Source organism: Pavona decussata, unplaced genomic scaffold (genome assembly GCF_977016875.1).
Source record: "Pavona decussata unplaced genomic scaffold, jaPavDecu1.1 SCAFFOLD_214, whole genome shotgun sequence".
Classification (NCBI taxonomy): domain Eukaryota; kingdom Metazoa; phylum Cnidaria; class Anthozoa; order Scleractinia; family Agariciidae; genus Pavona; species Pavona decussata.
This window is the reverse complement of record NW_028145619.1, coordinates 2804413-2819840: the sequence shown is the minus strand read 5'-3', so window position 1 is coordinate 2819840 and position 15428 is coordinate 2804413. Positions and strand designations below refer to the sequence as shown.

Genomic DNA, 15428 nt, shown 5'->3' with positions numbered 1-15428 from the left:
AGTCGGGTTGTTTTAAATTACAATAATCTAGCGCTTTTTGCTGCTACATTTTATGATATGGTTAATCCTGGAAAAAGGACATTCAGATCAGTCAGGAGAAAGAAAAGGAAGGGGTTTTGCGGTCCTAACAAATAAACCAAAATTAGCTAATATAGACAAAACCTTTGAAGACATAAGCAAGTCCTTAGAAACGACAAAGGCTATCATCTGTTTAGACGTGAATTCAGAAGAGTTTGTCTGGGAGAATGCTGTGTGATTGCGTAACTAGATCACACCCCTTGGAAGAGAAAATCTCTCAGTGATACTGACATGCCTTTACCTGCTTGGATATTCTGTATTTTCACCTGAACGACACAAAATTGAACTATGGCTAGAGTAAAATGACATTTTTAGTAGTATCTCGGCTCAAAAATGGCAGCTTTTTTTTGCAATTTCACTTTAATAAGAAGGGGTGAAGAATGTTTTTACTGTTTTACGGAGGCGAGATCAAACTTGTTCTCCAATCCATCCCAGAATTTGTTCATTAGATGATGGCCACGTGCAATGTCCATGTGATAACTTGTAGTCCTTACATCTCAGCTATCACTGTGTCGAAAGTGCCTCTTGAATCTCACAGAATCAAAGAAAAAGGAAATTTCAACTATTCACTGGAAAGACTAAGAACCATTCAGAGACAACTGGAGTGTATCTCAAGAAAAGAAGGAGTAGATGATTTGGCAGAAAAACCTCAAACAGAGAAAGTTGATAACTCAGAACTGCTAATGCAGAAATTTAGGAGCAGTAGAAAAAAGAAAAGAACCTTCGCAGGTAACAGGTATACTGGGCAGAAAAAAAGGGTGGAAAATGAAGGTTCAGTTGAATGAGAATTGGCAGAAGAACTTGAAGAGTCCAAGACCAAAGAACCCATGTGTATGCGGCGCTTAAGTACAGATGCTGCAGAAATGAAGTCTATTCCAGCTTCAATAAAAAAGCTGAATGAACTTTCAGGAGAATCAGAAGGTGAGAAAGATTTAAAATGAACAGAGGGCTTTCGTTGGGTTGACATACCCGTGCTATCCTTGGGTTTTCAGTTAAATTCCGTTGCCCTGCTCGCAAATATGGCCTATCAAGTTGGAAAAAGATGACATTGCCAAAATGGGCTTCGCTTCCCTGCTTCTGTTGAAGTGCAGGAACTTTAACTGTTAATTCTCTGAGAGGTTTTATACTACGTCAAAAATTGAAGGGAAGGGAGCCAAGCATTTGAGGTAAACCAAAGAATAGTCTTGGCTACAAGAAACATTGGCACTGGCCATCAAGCTCTAGGGAGATTTACTGGTGTGATGAATACGCCCACTCCAATGAATAAAAACTCAGACTAAGACCATGTTGCTGCCGTGAAGAGTGCTGTAAAAGCAGTTTGCAAAAAAAGTATGAGAAATGCTGTGGAAGAGGTGAAGACCTTTTATGAACCAGCAGATGATGTGATTTTTGACATTGGAGTTTCAGGGGATTACAGGGAGTGATTTTTTTTTCACTTTCTTTGTGAGAGTGTAATTCAAAAGTGTTTGATGATAAATTGATGATTCCAGTTCATTGCACAGCTCTGTGCCATTATTTTTAATGATTCCGTCTGTGTCAATTATCAATGACAGTTTCACTAAAATGTTTTGACACTTCTTGCGGTTTGAGATCCTAAGCTCTTGTGATATGGGACATTGAGTGAGCGTGGTGTTCCATGGTGTTCACGAGGGGAATGAGAACTAACTAATGCAAACGTTTGGGGGAGATGCAAAGAAAAAAGTATGTATTGGAAGCAAGGTTTCTAATAGCTTTGTACCTATCCACTGTTGGACATTCCAAACCTTGCAGTTCCAGCTTTCCTTAACAAGTCTGTTGTAAATTCACACGCCACTTCCTTTGTCGCCATTTCAACAAGACTGTCTTCTACTACAACCATGCACTAGGCACTACAGTGATCAGATGGAAAGAAATATTAAGATTATCTTTTTAGAACTTAGAAATAGTAATGCTGAACGCGTCAATTAGCACAACTATGACAGGAACATGACGTACCACACCAAGAAAGCAAAATGAGGTTCACTTGTCTAAAATATGACATGATTGTTCTTTCAAAGAAATAGCGATTTCAAGAGCTGATTCTTAGAGGAACATTTTCCGTGTTGAAGCAGTCTCAATTTCCAATACTATGGAATTAATCGATATTCTAGAATTCAACCTTTTTTTAATAAACTGGTGTGTTTATGGGAAGCCTTGCTGGGTGCATCTTTGAGTGGGATGCAGATGATCTTGCACTGTTATACTGTGCTAAAAGAGGGGAGCTAAAGATGGCGAGGGAAGCCAATCCATCAGAAGAGGCACTTTGGAAGGCTGTGATAAAAGAGGAGATGGCACCCCACTGTAAACACAGAGAGCACATCTTCTCTGAAGCCGATGGCTGATGGGCTGGTGAAGAGGTTTGCCGAAGCTGGGGTTGAACCGCCTCTGATTTTATATACTGACAGGGTTTGCTGTGGCTGTTAGGAGGGTCCTTCAAGGTTTAATTCCTTGTTTAGTAGTTGGGCTAATATGGTTGTGTGCCTTGATATTTTCCACTTTATGCAACCTCTGGGTGCTGGTGTGAGTCATCCACTCTATGGTGTGTTCATGGGAAGCCTTGCTAGGTGTATTTTGAGTGGGATGTAGAAGATCTTGCAGTGCTATACAGCACTAAAAGAGGGGAGCTTAAGATGGCGGGGGTAGCCAATCCATCAGAAGAGGCAGTCCGGAAGGCTGTGACGAAAGAGGAGATAGCACGCCACTGTAGACGTAGAACCAGGGGTTTCGAAGCTCCATCGAGGATAATAAAATAAATAAAAATAAAAAAATTAAAAAAATTGATGATTTCATCGCTGATGGAGTCCATGTCGATAGCAACAGATACCCTTGGGGTTCTGCTATTCATGGATGACATGCTGACAGCTTTGTGGCCAGAACAAAAGTGGCATGTGTCATGCATACAGGATTCCCCTGGAATCCCCTTGTACACCATAACTAGACATCTAGTAAAGGGTGGAGTCAAGATGCCAGTGTTACGATGTGCCAGAGGCTCAACTTCTTTGGAAAGTTTCCATCTGCACTTGGCAAGATTTATTCCAGGTACGTACACTGGTTATGTGTAGTTTTAAATATCGTATTATTTTGCCTCGTGTTTTTGTTGCTTATAAACTTAGCAAAATCACAAAATCAGTAATCCCTTTCTCTCCCTTACTCCTTTGTTGACTATTTTTACTGTAATATAATGCATACAATTCCACAATAACATTATTGTGGAATGCCATTACCACCATCAGAATTTCATTTCCACTTGTTTCCTGTTGAGGTCAGTGGAATGAACAGCTCGTTTCACTTATTGTGGCACATGGTCATGGCTGGGGTAGCCAATCCAACAGAAGAGGCAGTTTGGAAGGCTGTGACAAAAGAGGAAGTGCAGAACCAGGGGTGCTAATCCAGGATGATTTTATCACTGATATACTCCATGTCAATGAAAAGAGATGCCCTTGAGGTTCCACTATTCAGGGATGTCTGAGAATAATTATTGTAAATCAATCCGTGTTGACATTAGATTGTATCTTGATTTTGTATTCTGAAACTTAATGGATCTATAGTGTAACTGATTGACATAAGTGTCAAAATAGTCTACCATTGTATTGGAAAAGATAAATTTGTAAAATCGAAGCTCATGTATCAGTTGATACGAAAGTTCGGAGTTGTTAGAGATTGTGGAATGTAAACAGTATATGATGGAGAACGAAATAAAGAATTGTTGAAAGGAGAAAGATACAGTCCTCTTATTGAGTCGAACCAGTGCCGGGATTTTCCGAACATTTGGTCCCTCGAGCCGGATCATGGGAAAGACAAAGACATCTAAAACAGGCAATGGAACGACTTCAGAAACGAGAAAGGAGAGCAGAGAAGACACAGTGCAACTGAGAAGGAGAGAAAGAAAAGGGCATAGAGCGTACCTAAAATACGTCGGCGACGAGTTAAAAGGACTCTTGCAAACGTACAACGAGGAGCAGCGGGCGAAGACCATTCAGTTAAAGGATACATTATCGGAACTGTTGGACATTACTAAAGAACTTGATGGCGAAATTTTGAGATTGTTAGTCGAAATCGAGGAGGTGTCGGACGAGGAGATAGCAGAGGAGATACGATGCGCCGGAGACTTGAGGGGAGAGTTTACTGCACTTGTCGCCTCAGCAGAAGAGGCACTCGGTGGAAACGCTCAACCTCCAGCATCACAACAAGAGCCTTCAAGTAACGGGAGCAATAATTCGTCCGGCACAGTTCAAGTTCGATTGCCGAAGTTGGAAGCGAAGCGGTTCGCAGGGCGTGTCGAGGAATGGCAGGAGTTTTGGGACGGTTTCGTAAGCTCCATACACTCCAATCCCAAGCTATCGCCCGTAGACAAGTTTTCCTACTTACGCGGATTACTTGGGGGAACAGCACGTACGGCGATAGCGGGATTGGCCTTAACAGAGGCAAATTATGAGGCCGCCATCGACCTGTTAAAGCGGCGATTCGGGAAGAAAAGTACAATCGAACGAGCCCACGTGAACGACCTTTTAAAGATTCAGGCTGTTTTTAATGAAAGGGATATTGGTGGCCTTCGCCGATTGTACGACTTGGTGGAAGTCCACCATCGAGGCCTTCAGGCGCTCGGAGTGGACGCCGCTACATATCAAGGGATTGTTGTGCCGGCCATCTTGAACAAGATACCAGAGGCCATACGATTGCAGATAACCAGAGGGAAGAACCATGAGGAGTGGAGAATGGACGAAATGCTAGCTGAACTGTTGTGTGAGCTGGAGCTGAGAGAGGAAAATTCATTCAGAAGCAACAAGAACTTTACGCGTGAGCCGCGTGAGAAAGATCAAAGAAAATTTGGGGGCGGACCCCCAACAGCCAACGCCCTGTTAGCAAAGACATGGGACAATCTGTGTGCTTATTGTAAGGGCAAACATGCCCATGAACATTGTATGAACGTTACTTCTGTTGAGGAAAGGAAGCTCCTTTTACGTAAGTAAGGACGATGCTTTATTTGTGCTAAGAAAGGGCATATTTCCCGTGATTGTGCCACTCAAATTGTATGTAATGTTTGTAAGAAAGGGTGTCATCATGTTTCCATTTGTGTTGACTATGTGGGTCACAACGCATACCAGGCGCTGCGTCAGCCTAGGCCCGCAAACAATGGTGATTATGATATCTCGCCAAGTGTCAATCACGCGCATGCCAGTCATGCCAGTCCCGCCCTTCACGTGGGATTAGTTGGGAGGGTTGCATTACAAACAGCCCAAGCAGTTATTACGGGGAGCAAACATTCGAGGGTTCGGGTTTTATTCGACACAGGTAGCCATAAGTCCTTTATAACTACTAGAGCTGTACAGTTAGCGGGGTTGCAGGAGGTGCGAAGGGAATGGATCGAAATTAGCACCTTTGGGCAGCAAACGAGGGATAGTGGGTTGAGGGGTCTGCATGAGTTTGATGTGTTCCCTTTACAGGGGGGGAATGGGATTTGGATCGAGGCCTATGAGGTACCCAGTATCACGCAAATACGAAATGAGCACATTGAGAACAGGAAAGCCGAGTACCCCCATCTCTAGGGCTTGTGGTTCTCGGATGTCAATCGGGATTGGGAAATTCTCGATGTAGACCTGCTCATTGGGGCGAATTTTCTCTGGTCCTTTCAAGGGGGGAGAACGGTAAGGGGAGAGCCAGGTGAACCCGTCGCCGTAGAAACCCACCTGGGTTGGGTCTTGTCAGGGCCCCTGAAGGGAGTTTGTGATGATTCACAAATACATGTCCACCTTCACCTTGTGGGTAACAGTTTGTCACGCAATGAAGAGGCGTTTGTTGATAATCGAAAATTGGAAGATAGCGCACGGAAGCTGTGGGACTTCGAGACACTCGGAATTCGGGAAGGGGATCAAGTCCACGAAGCCTTGAAGGACGCGATTGTTTTTAACGGAAACAGATATGAAGTCTCTCTACCATGGAAACAGGGACATGGGCCCCTGCCGTCCAATTACCACAACAGCTTGAGACGGCTAAAAGGTCAATTAGGACGGTTAAAGAGTGACCCCACAGTTCTGAATGCATATGATGGGATCATAAAGGAACAAGAAGAGGTTGGAATAGTCGAGCGAGTGACGGAGTTAGAAACGACTGAGAAGATTCATTATCTCCCGCATCACGCAGTCATCCAGAAAGACGCCAAGACGACCAAGGTCAGGGTCGTGTACGACGCATCGTCTAAAGAGGGAAAAAGGGGTGTGTCGCTGAATGATTGCCTTCATGTGGGACCTGCGTTAACACTGCTGTATGAAATTCTAATTCGTTTTCGAGAGAAGCGCGTTGCGTTAGTTGGTGATATTGAAAAGGCATTTCTCAATATCATTGTAAACAGACGTGACAGGGATTGTTTGACGTTTCTCTGGGTAAATAGTGTTGACAGCGACCAATTAGAGCCCATTGTTTACAGGTTTTGTCGTGTTGTTTTTGGAGTTAATTGTTCACCATTCCTACTCAATGCAACACTGCAATATCATCTTGATTCGTTTATTGAGCTAGATCCTGAGTTTGTTCGTATCATGAAGAAGAGTTTTTACGTCGATGATCTCGTTTCTGGAAGGAGAGACACGCAGGAGGCAGGTGAGTTGTATGACAAGGCGAAAACGAGACTCGCTCTCGGTGGGTTTTAATTAAGGAAATGGTTAACGAACAGCGGTGAGTTGAGGGCCAAAATAGAACAACGTGAATTGTGTGACGAGACAGACGTAAACAAAGAAGTCGAAAGCGCCGACGAGAGCTATGCCAAGGAGACCCTTGGAGCGAAAGCGGGAATGAAGAATGAAAGGGTGCTTGGACAGTTATGGAATTGTGAAAACAATGTGTTTATCTTTGAGCTGTCAGAAATGGCGCTATGGTGGATAGCAAACAACGGCGAATGGAAGCAGTTTGTTCGTCACAGAGTCAATGAAATTCTGAAGGTCACGAAGAAGGATGAGTGGGGACATTGTCCGGGGGAGGAGAACCCAGCGGACATAGGTTCGAGAGGTGAACAGGCATCCAAGCTGAAAGAAAACGTCTTGTGGTGGAACGGTCCACCGTGGTTGACTGGACCAAGGACTGGATGGCCAAGCACAGAGATCAACCAGACTCCACAGAGTAACGAAGAGATGAAGAAAGTGACTGTCACGGTAGCTGGCGTGACAAGAAAACGTGGAGTCACAGATGTGATTGATATCAACAAGTTTAGTACCTTTGATCGGTTGTTGAAGGTTAAGGCATGGGTGAAGCGTTTTCTGTTCAATTTTGTGTGTACCGGAAGGGGTGTGCAAGGGAGAGCGGGTATGTTGCAAAGAAGAGAAATGTACGAAGCAGAGCGAATATGGATCGGAGCCGCGCAAGCGGAATTAAAGGGCAGTAAAAGCTATGATGACCTTGTCCGACAATTGAAACTAGAGAACCGTGACGGAATCTTGAAATGTATTGGCAGATTGGAAAATTCGGATCTGGACCTGGAATCGCAGGAACCAATCATTCTGCCCAGAAATCACAGGATGACCAAGTTGATTATCAAAGAATGCCATAGAAGAACGAAACATGGAGGAGTGCGAACGACGTTGGGAGAGTTTAGGTCAAGGTTTTGGGTTCCAAAGGGTAGACAAGTTGTAAAGAAGGTGTTAAGAGAATGCGTGACGTGTAAAAGACAGCAAGGAAAACCCTTTGGAGCGCCACCTGTAGCAGCATTGCCAGAATTCAGGGTCAGGGAGGCCGCACCATTTTCGAAGGTAGGAGTAGATTTCGCTGGTCCAGTGTATGTGAAGTCTACAGATGGCAAAATGGTGAAATCCTATATAGCGTTGTTTACTTGTTGCGTGACACGGGCTGTGCATCTGGACCTGGTGGCAGACTTAACAGCGCCGACCTTTTTGCGTTGTTTACGAAAGTTTACGGCCAGGCGGGGCACACCATCGTTGATAGTTTCGGACAACGCGAAGACGTTCAAGGCATCGGAGAAGATTTTGAGGCGAATGTATGACAACGAAGAGGTAAGGGCGCATTTGGAGACAAACCGGATAGACTGGAGGTTCAATTTAGAGCGGGCGCCATGGTGGGGAGGATTCTTTGAGCGACTGATAGGAACTACGAAACGCTGTCTTAGAAAGGTCCTTGGAAACGCGAAGCTTAACGCGGACGAAATGATAACAGTCTTAACTGAATTGGAAGCCACCATGAATTCACGTCCCCTGACGTACGAATATGATGAAGTTGGGGCGGAAATGTTGACACCAGCGCATCTCATCTATGGACGGCGCTTAATTAACTTACCAGAGGAGGTACGAGATGACGAGGAAGAAAATGAACGTGGGTTCCTGAAGAGGTTTAGATACCTTGCTAAGTTAAGAATCCATTTCTGGAATCGGTGGCGCAAAGAGTATTTGGTGGATTTGAGAGAGCATCATCGTGGCAACAAGGAAGGCAAAATGACAAGGTAAGTGTTGGAGAATTGGTGTTCGTTCACGAAGACAATGTTAAGAGAAGTAACTGGAAATTGGCGAAGGTGGAGGAGTTGATTGTGGGCAAAGATGGACAGGTAAGAGGTGCCAGACTGAAAGTAATCACGAAGGGAAAACCTGTTTTTATGAATCGGGCAGTTCAAAAGTTGTTTCCCCTGGAGGTTAGTTGTGTCACGGGGGGAACTCAGGGAAATGTAGGAACCGGGGAAAATGGCAATCAGGGTAGGGTTAGAAATACCCCAAGGCGAGCGGCAGCACTGGATTCGTGTTGGCGTATGCAAGCCATAATTAATCACTAGTTGTTTGCTCGGTGTATTTTGTAGCGCGATCGTACTTTTCGGACTTGTGTGCTGTGTTTGACCCTGATTGGTCAAAGGGGGGAGTGTGTCTAAGAATAATTATTGTAAATCAATCCGTGTTGACATTAGATTGTATCTTGATTTTGTATTCTGAAACTTAATGGATCTATAGTGTAACTGATTGACATAAGTGTCAAAATAGTCTACCATTGTATTGGAAAAGATAAATTTGTAAAATCGAAGCTCATGTATCAGTTGATACGAAAGTTCGGAGTTGTTAGAGATTGTGAAATGTAAACAGTATATGATGGAGAACGAAATAAAGAATTGTTGAAAGGAAAAAAGATACAGTCCTCTTATTGAGTCGAACCAGTGCCGGGATTTTCCGAACAAGGGATGACATGCTGACAGCTGTGTGGCCAGAGCAAAAGTGGCATATGGCATGCATACAGGATCCCCCTGGAATCTCCTTGTATACCATCATTGGAAGTTTAGTGAATGGGAGTGGCTAGTCTTGCGACTTGGTTGGTTGCAAAATCTGCAACAACCTTCTCTGTTTACCATTGTTTACCCTATTTAAGTCTCCTCCAAAAGGGCAAATCCTGCCGAGTTTCCAGTTAACATTTAAGACTTAGAAGAGAAAACAAACAAGGCCTTTAAGGTCTATCAAAGTGAGGCAGGCAATCAGACTAACTTTTAACTTTACACTATGATTTCAAAAGTGAAACCATACTTTGAGAAGAGACCCTTAGCTTTCAAGCCTAAGAAGAAAAAATGGCCAACCAATCACTAGAGACACTAGAGATCGGTTTGCTCCGCAGTTTTCTAAAATCTAAGAAAAACGTTAATTTTATCAAGTTTAATCCACCGTTTAGCATTGTGGACAGCTTCAGCAGAGTTAGCTTCAGGGGATGTCATCACCAACTTCAGTAAGGTGAACAAAAGGAATTGCAAGATCGAAAGAAAAAAGGTCTGGATATGTCACCATTGAGGCAATGAAAAGGTATAGTGAAATCGTCACTGCAGCAAAGACAAAAATTATCACTATTACCTTAGCTTGTTGTTATTACAGTACAATACCATCTTTCGTTCCTATCGATTTCAGGTGTTTCTTATCTGCTGGTGCTCCAGCAAGTTCACCAAGAAGAAGTTCTTGTTGAAGCAGTATGCATTCATCTGTGCGACAAACATCCACAGCCGAGGAGAGAACGAGGTGATACTATGAAAACAGTATACACTTCAAGGTGGAAGCTATTTCTTGCCGAATATCACGGTATTCGTGCTCGCGTCCTGAACAGGAGTACAATTTTAAACTAAACAAATTTAGTTCTTTTCCACATCAATGAGACTGCTTACTCGTTGGTTCAAAGACACAGTGTGAATGGAGGAAATAAAAACCCTACTTCGAGATCTTAAAAATTCCTGCCCCACCTCCTAACGAAGCAAATGAACCGCTGCCTGCTGCGTCTTTCTTCCTTGCCAAATGTTGTGGTGAAACAGTTTTCATTTACCGATCCCGTGGATACCACTGGACAGACTAGGGTTACAAATCGTACATCCTTCCAATAACCTGCTCCTGTGTCATCATCTTCTTCTTCTTCTGTTCCTGTCACTACAGCTGACCAAGAACCCACAACGCAAGTAAAAATTGTGCAAACAATGGAGTGGCTAAAGGGAAAAGAAGAAGCAGAGGAGCGTACCCCGGCAAAGGTAGATGCACTTTGCAACAGTCTTGATAAGTCTTTCTGGCTCGTTAAAGTAGCTGTATGGACAACTACCACAAGGGTTCCCAAGTTTTCAAGAGAAGAATTCTGCTAAAGACATTAGAATTCCAACTTATGAGCTGTGATTTATGGAACTCAGTTGAATGGGCCAGACCCAGGAGGTCGACCGAGGAAAGACTTTCGTAAAAGCAAGAGTGGGTTACAAGAAGCTTTTCAGCAATGGAAGATAGACTACTCACTGTCCCGACAACGGAAGATTTGTTATATAAGGAAGGATTCCAGTGAAGTCATTGACGCAGACTGGTACCGAGCAAAGAGCGGGAGGACGCAGCTTACGAGTCTTACTACTGAATTATTGGAAAGTGCTTATTGGAAAGTGCTTATTGCAAATAAATTTGAAATATATAAAACTTATTTGAACAGCAAATGAAGATTTAGGACTATTAAAGATGTATATCGAAAACATATTTGAGAGATTTTGCAAGGGTGTCAAACTCAAATCAAACATTGAGCACTGTAAAACCACAAAATGAAGCAAGATGGCAATTTTGTCCCTCTAAGTGTAATTCCCAATCGAGGAGAACAAAGTGTTAGTGTCAAATATTTTATGGATTTTGTTCTTTTATTCTTTAAGCTTCCTTTGTAATCAAAAGTAGTTTTGTGCTTCATGTAAAAGATATGTTTTACCCATTTACGATTTGGCAAACTAAAGAAATCTATTATCAATTCAATTTCAATTCAATTCAATTTCAATTCAATTTATTAAAGCACATTTTTCACGAAGGTAAGGCAAGAATGCACTAGCCCGCAAATAGCATAGGCTAATCTAGGTAGTGCAGTTGATTAGTATATATTTACAGAATATAATTTAAAGATATACCAATAATTAATATGTAATAAGTTAAGTAAAAAATAATGACTGTCTAAATTAAAATTAAGAAAGTTTCATATTAGCTAATCATACCACTGATATTTGAAGTTTTTAATCAGAGTGTTGACGTCAACATAAATATCCTCTTGATCAAGAAGTTTTAGTAATCTGGTCTGAAGGCATTTCGTAAAGGAGGCTTTAGTTTTATCCTTTCTATCATCCTTTGATGAAGGTAATATTTCTTCCAACGTGCTCAGGAAACTTTTCTTTTGTTGTTATCGATTAACCATGTACAGATGAAGCCTTACAACTCAAAGTTTTCTCTACTTTGAATCATGTACCACGTAATAGACACGCAGACATACAAAAAATGTCTGCGCTATTCAACACCCAAGTCAAAGAAAACATTTGTGCGTGATGATGGTTGGTGAAGAAGCATGGTTTTACTACCACAATGAAGTGTGAGAGAGAATCAATTTTAATGTAGTCCTGAAACTACCGAGAGTGATTGCAGTGCTCTTGGCTTCAAGCTAGCTAAATTGTGGGAAGTGTTCGTATTAAATATTGTATATATTGTTCCCATCAATTTGTTAAACAAGCTGCTCCTAATAAAATACTATGACTTTGTCTCAACTTTAATTTTTTCACACATAAAACAATGCATGAAACATGATGCTATGGATCAAATCCTGGTTGTTGGTTTCATGCGCAAATGAATTTGGACAAGATTTTTTTCAGTTTAATTGATATTTACTTTTCTACTTTTTCAACATTCTTTTTTGACATTTGCTTCGATTTAAATTTTCCAAGGCAAAAATGACATTTAACTTTATATTGTTTTAAGTTTGTATTTTGTAAGGTAAAGATGTTAACAATGCCCATAATGCTCAAACATTTTTCAATAACTTGTTACTTCATTTTAATACCTTTACCCTCAAAGAGTACCATATGGGACTGCTGTTTTACATCCCTGAAATCCGAAGAGTGCCATATGGCGCTGTTTTTGTTGCTATGACTGAGCCAACAAAGAACATGGTTATTGTAGGTTAATACAGAGGACTTGTCTGAGGTAGATTTTTCTGAAGATGAGGAAGAAATTGGATGGAGTCGAGATCCAATGCCGGTAAATGGATTGCCTTCACCTCAAGATCAGGAACGATGAGCAGTGTTACAGAAGGTGGCACGGCAAAGGATTTTTTTCAGTTGTTTGTGACCAATGAAGTATTGGATATGGTTGTCCAAGAAACAGATATGCTAGCCAGTGTATCACCCTAAAACTAGATCCCACATGGCACGATACAACCGACAAGGAAATGGAAAACTTCTTTGGCCTTCACGTACTCTTCGGATACAACCAGCTGCCTGAATCATCTTGTTAGCGGTCTACCAATCCAACCCTCAGAGTTTCCTATATGAAAAAAATCATGTCTACTCGTAATTAGATTTTCTCTTGTTTTGATATATTTAGCATGTCTAGCTGTTTATTAAGTAAGCTATTGTTTCGTTACCGCGCACCAATAAAGATCGGTAGAATGTCACAGGAAGTATTGACCGACTTTGTGTAATAGAGCTTTTACAAACAATGATGTATTTAATCAAATAGTCGCTAGTAAAACCGCATGCATAAATAACCGCTATGATTGTCAAACAAACCGATGTAACAGGAAATTAGTGGCCATGAATCATTGAAGAATGTGTAAAACTAAACTGGAACTTTGTCAAGTTAGCTTAACTTATCTTACCACACCGGACTTACGTATCTGGGTGTGTGTATCCCTAGCTAATAAACGTAGCATTTGTGTAACTTTTAATCAGATGGAATTAAGTTAGATCGTAGAACGGAACATGTAATGTTGTGATCAGAAGAATAAAGCTAATTCAAAGACAGTATACAGTCCTCGTTTGTTGAACCAGCGTGTGCAGAGAGCAATTCCGCGAAAATAACCCAGTATCTTTACCCCAATAACAACACAAATGCTGTTCCTCAAGGCCAATCCAACCATGACAAACTTTTTAAAGTTCAACCATTTCTCAATGCAATTGTGGACGCAGTTCGTTCAGAGTATCTCCCCAGACAGAATCTTTCTGTGTATGAGGCAATGGTTGCCTTCAAAGGTCAACTCAGTCTTAAACAATACGTTCCTTTAAAGCCTGTCAAAAGAAGTATCAAGGTGTGGGAATGCAATGATGCGTCAAATGGTTATGTTTGTACCCTACAAGTTTATACTGGAAAAAAAGGTGGCATTGCAACAGAGCATGGCCTTGGCTACCGAGTTGTGTGAGAATTAACTGAACCATTTGTTGGAAAGTATCACCACGTCTACTGCGACAATTTTTTTACTTTGATTAAACTTGCTTGTGATTTGCTGGGAGAAAACACCTATCTGTGTGGAACAGTTCAAGCGAACCACCGTGGTTTTCCTAGAGGCTTCCAACTGCAAAACCAAGACATGAAGGCCCTTCAAAAAGGGGAATCAAAATTTTACCAGTGCAGAAACCTTGAAGCCACTGCCTGGAAAGACACAAAGCTAGTAAACCTTTTAAGCACTCAATCTAATCCAGTTGGTGATGAAAAAGTCAACAGAAAACAATGCGACAGAACGTACATTCAAGTCCCAACAGTCCCTGCCGCCATTGCCTTCAACAAGAACACAGGATTTGTCAATCTCAACAATCAACTTCGCAACTACCACGATTTGGGTCACAAGTCCCGCAAATGCTGGCGTTATTTGTCATGGTTCCTTATTGATGTTAGCTTTATAAATGCACACAATTTAGAGACAGAAGCAGCAAAGCCGCCTTTCACATTCATCATTAGGTGTGTGGATGAGATCAAAATATGGAGTGAAAGCGGCTACCAGTGGCGCCTTTACATGCGGGCCTCCGATCTCACCACACACAGGAATTGTCAACTGCTATGAGACTAAGTAATATGTGTGGTATAATAATACATTACCATATTAATACATAAACATTTTAAGAATTTTTTAAATATTTAACTGTTTTCTCCATCTATATATGTAATATATATATTGGGTGTAACAAGATTAATGAAGAAGGCGATCAAACGGTTGTTGGAGAAGGATCCACCTTCGGACTTTTTGAACCCATTAATTTGGGTGCAAAAAGTTTAAGTAAACTTTTCGGGTTTTTAGAAGTGGGTAGGAAGTGGACAGAAATTGACAGCATCCGGATTAATGAAGATACTCCTTTCTGGACATTATTTGGAAGAGCAAAGACTGTTTTGGAGCACAAGTTTTTTAAATACTACCCTGAGATGCAACTGAAAGAAGATGAAGAGAGAGCTCTGATGCACCTTGTTGATGTACTTAGAAAAGATTTGGAGAAAAATTTGGAAGAATTGCAAAAGGCAATATTTCAAACTGAAGTCGACCTCAATATTTTAATTGCACACTCCTTTCTTGGCCCTCTCACTGGTGATTGTATTTTAAATGACGTCCACAAAAGTGCAGTGTCCAAGTTCAAAAGCAGCTGCAATGCCTCATGCAAGAATTCTCAGACACTAAAGACTCCATCCGTTGTTGCTGATCTGGAGGGCCTTTGTATAGGGCATGGGGAAGCTTGGTATGGGCAACCTGATACGACTGTTTCAATTCCAGTTGTGTGTAGTGGAGGTGCAGCTTCTAACAATAATGAAGATTCACCTGGGGCAGGAACACCAATAGGGGGTAAACTTGATTGTAAAAACGTGTGCCACACCTTTGGGCAGACAGTTTCTACTGCCATTACCTCCTCCTTTGTTTAAAAGAGGAGACACCAAGGTAAAAATGCAATGGTCCCCACATTAAATGTGCGGGCAGTTTGTTTTTATGCCTCGTTGTATGATTGTGAAAGTGATATCCTTGTTTACACTCAACAAATACATTGGTGTACACATGCTATTATAATCGCTTATTTTTGAATCATCCCCCACAAAAAAAACTAAGAGGCTTTCCTGTGGATATTTAATTTT

At 41.7% G+C, this 15428-nt stretch overlaps 1 long non-coding RNA gene and 1 pseudogene across 1 annotated transcript in view; one reads left to right on the top strand and one right to left on the bottom strand.

Annotated features, from left to right (window-relative positions):
• LOC146460289 (uncharacterized) overlaps nucleotides 1-15428 on the bottom strand; it is a 41437-nt gene that overhangs the window by 18085 nt on the left and 7924 nt on the right. The window lies entirely within an intron of this gene.
• On the top strand, nucleotides 3885-12617 carry LOC146460290 (uncharacterized; annotated as a pseudogene).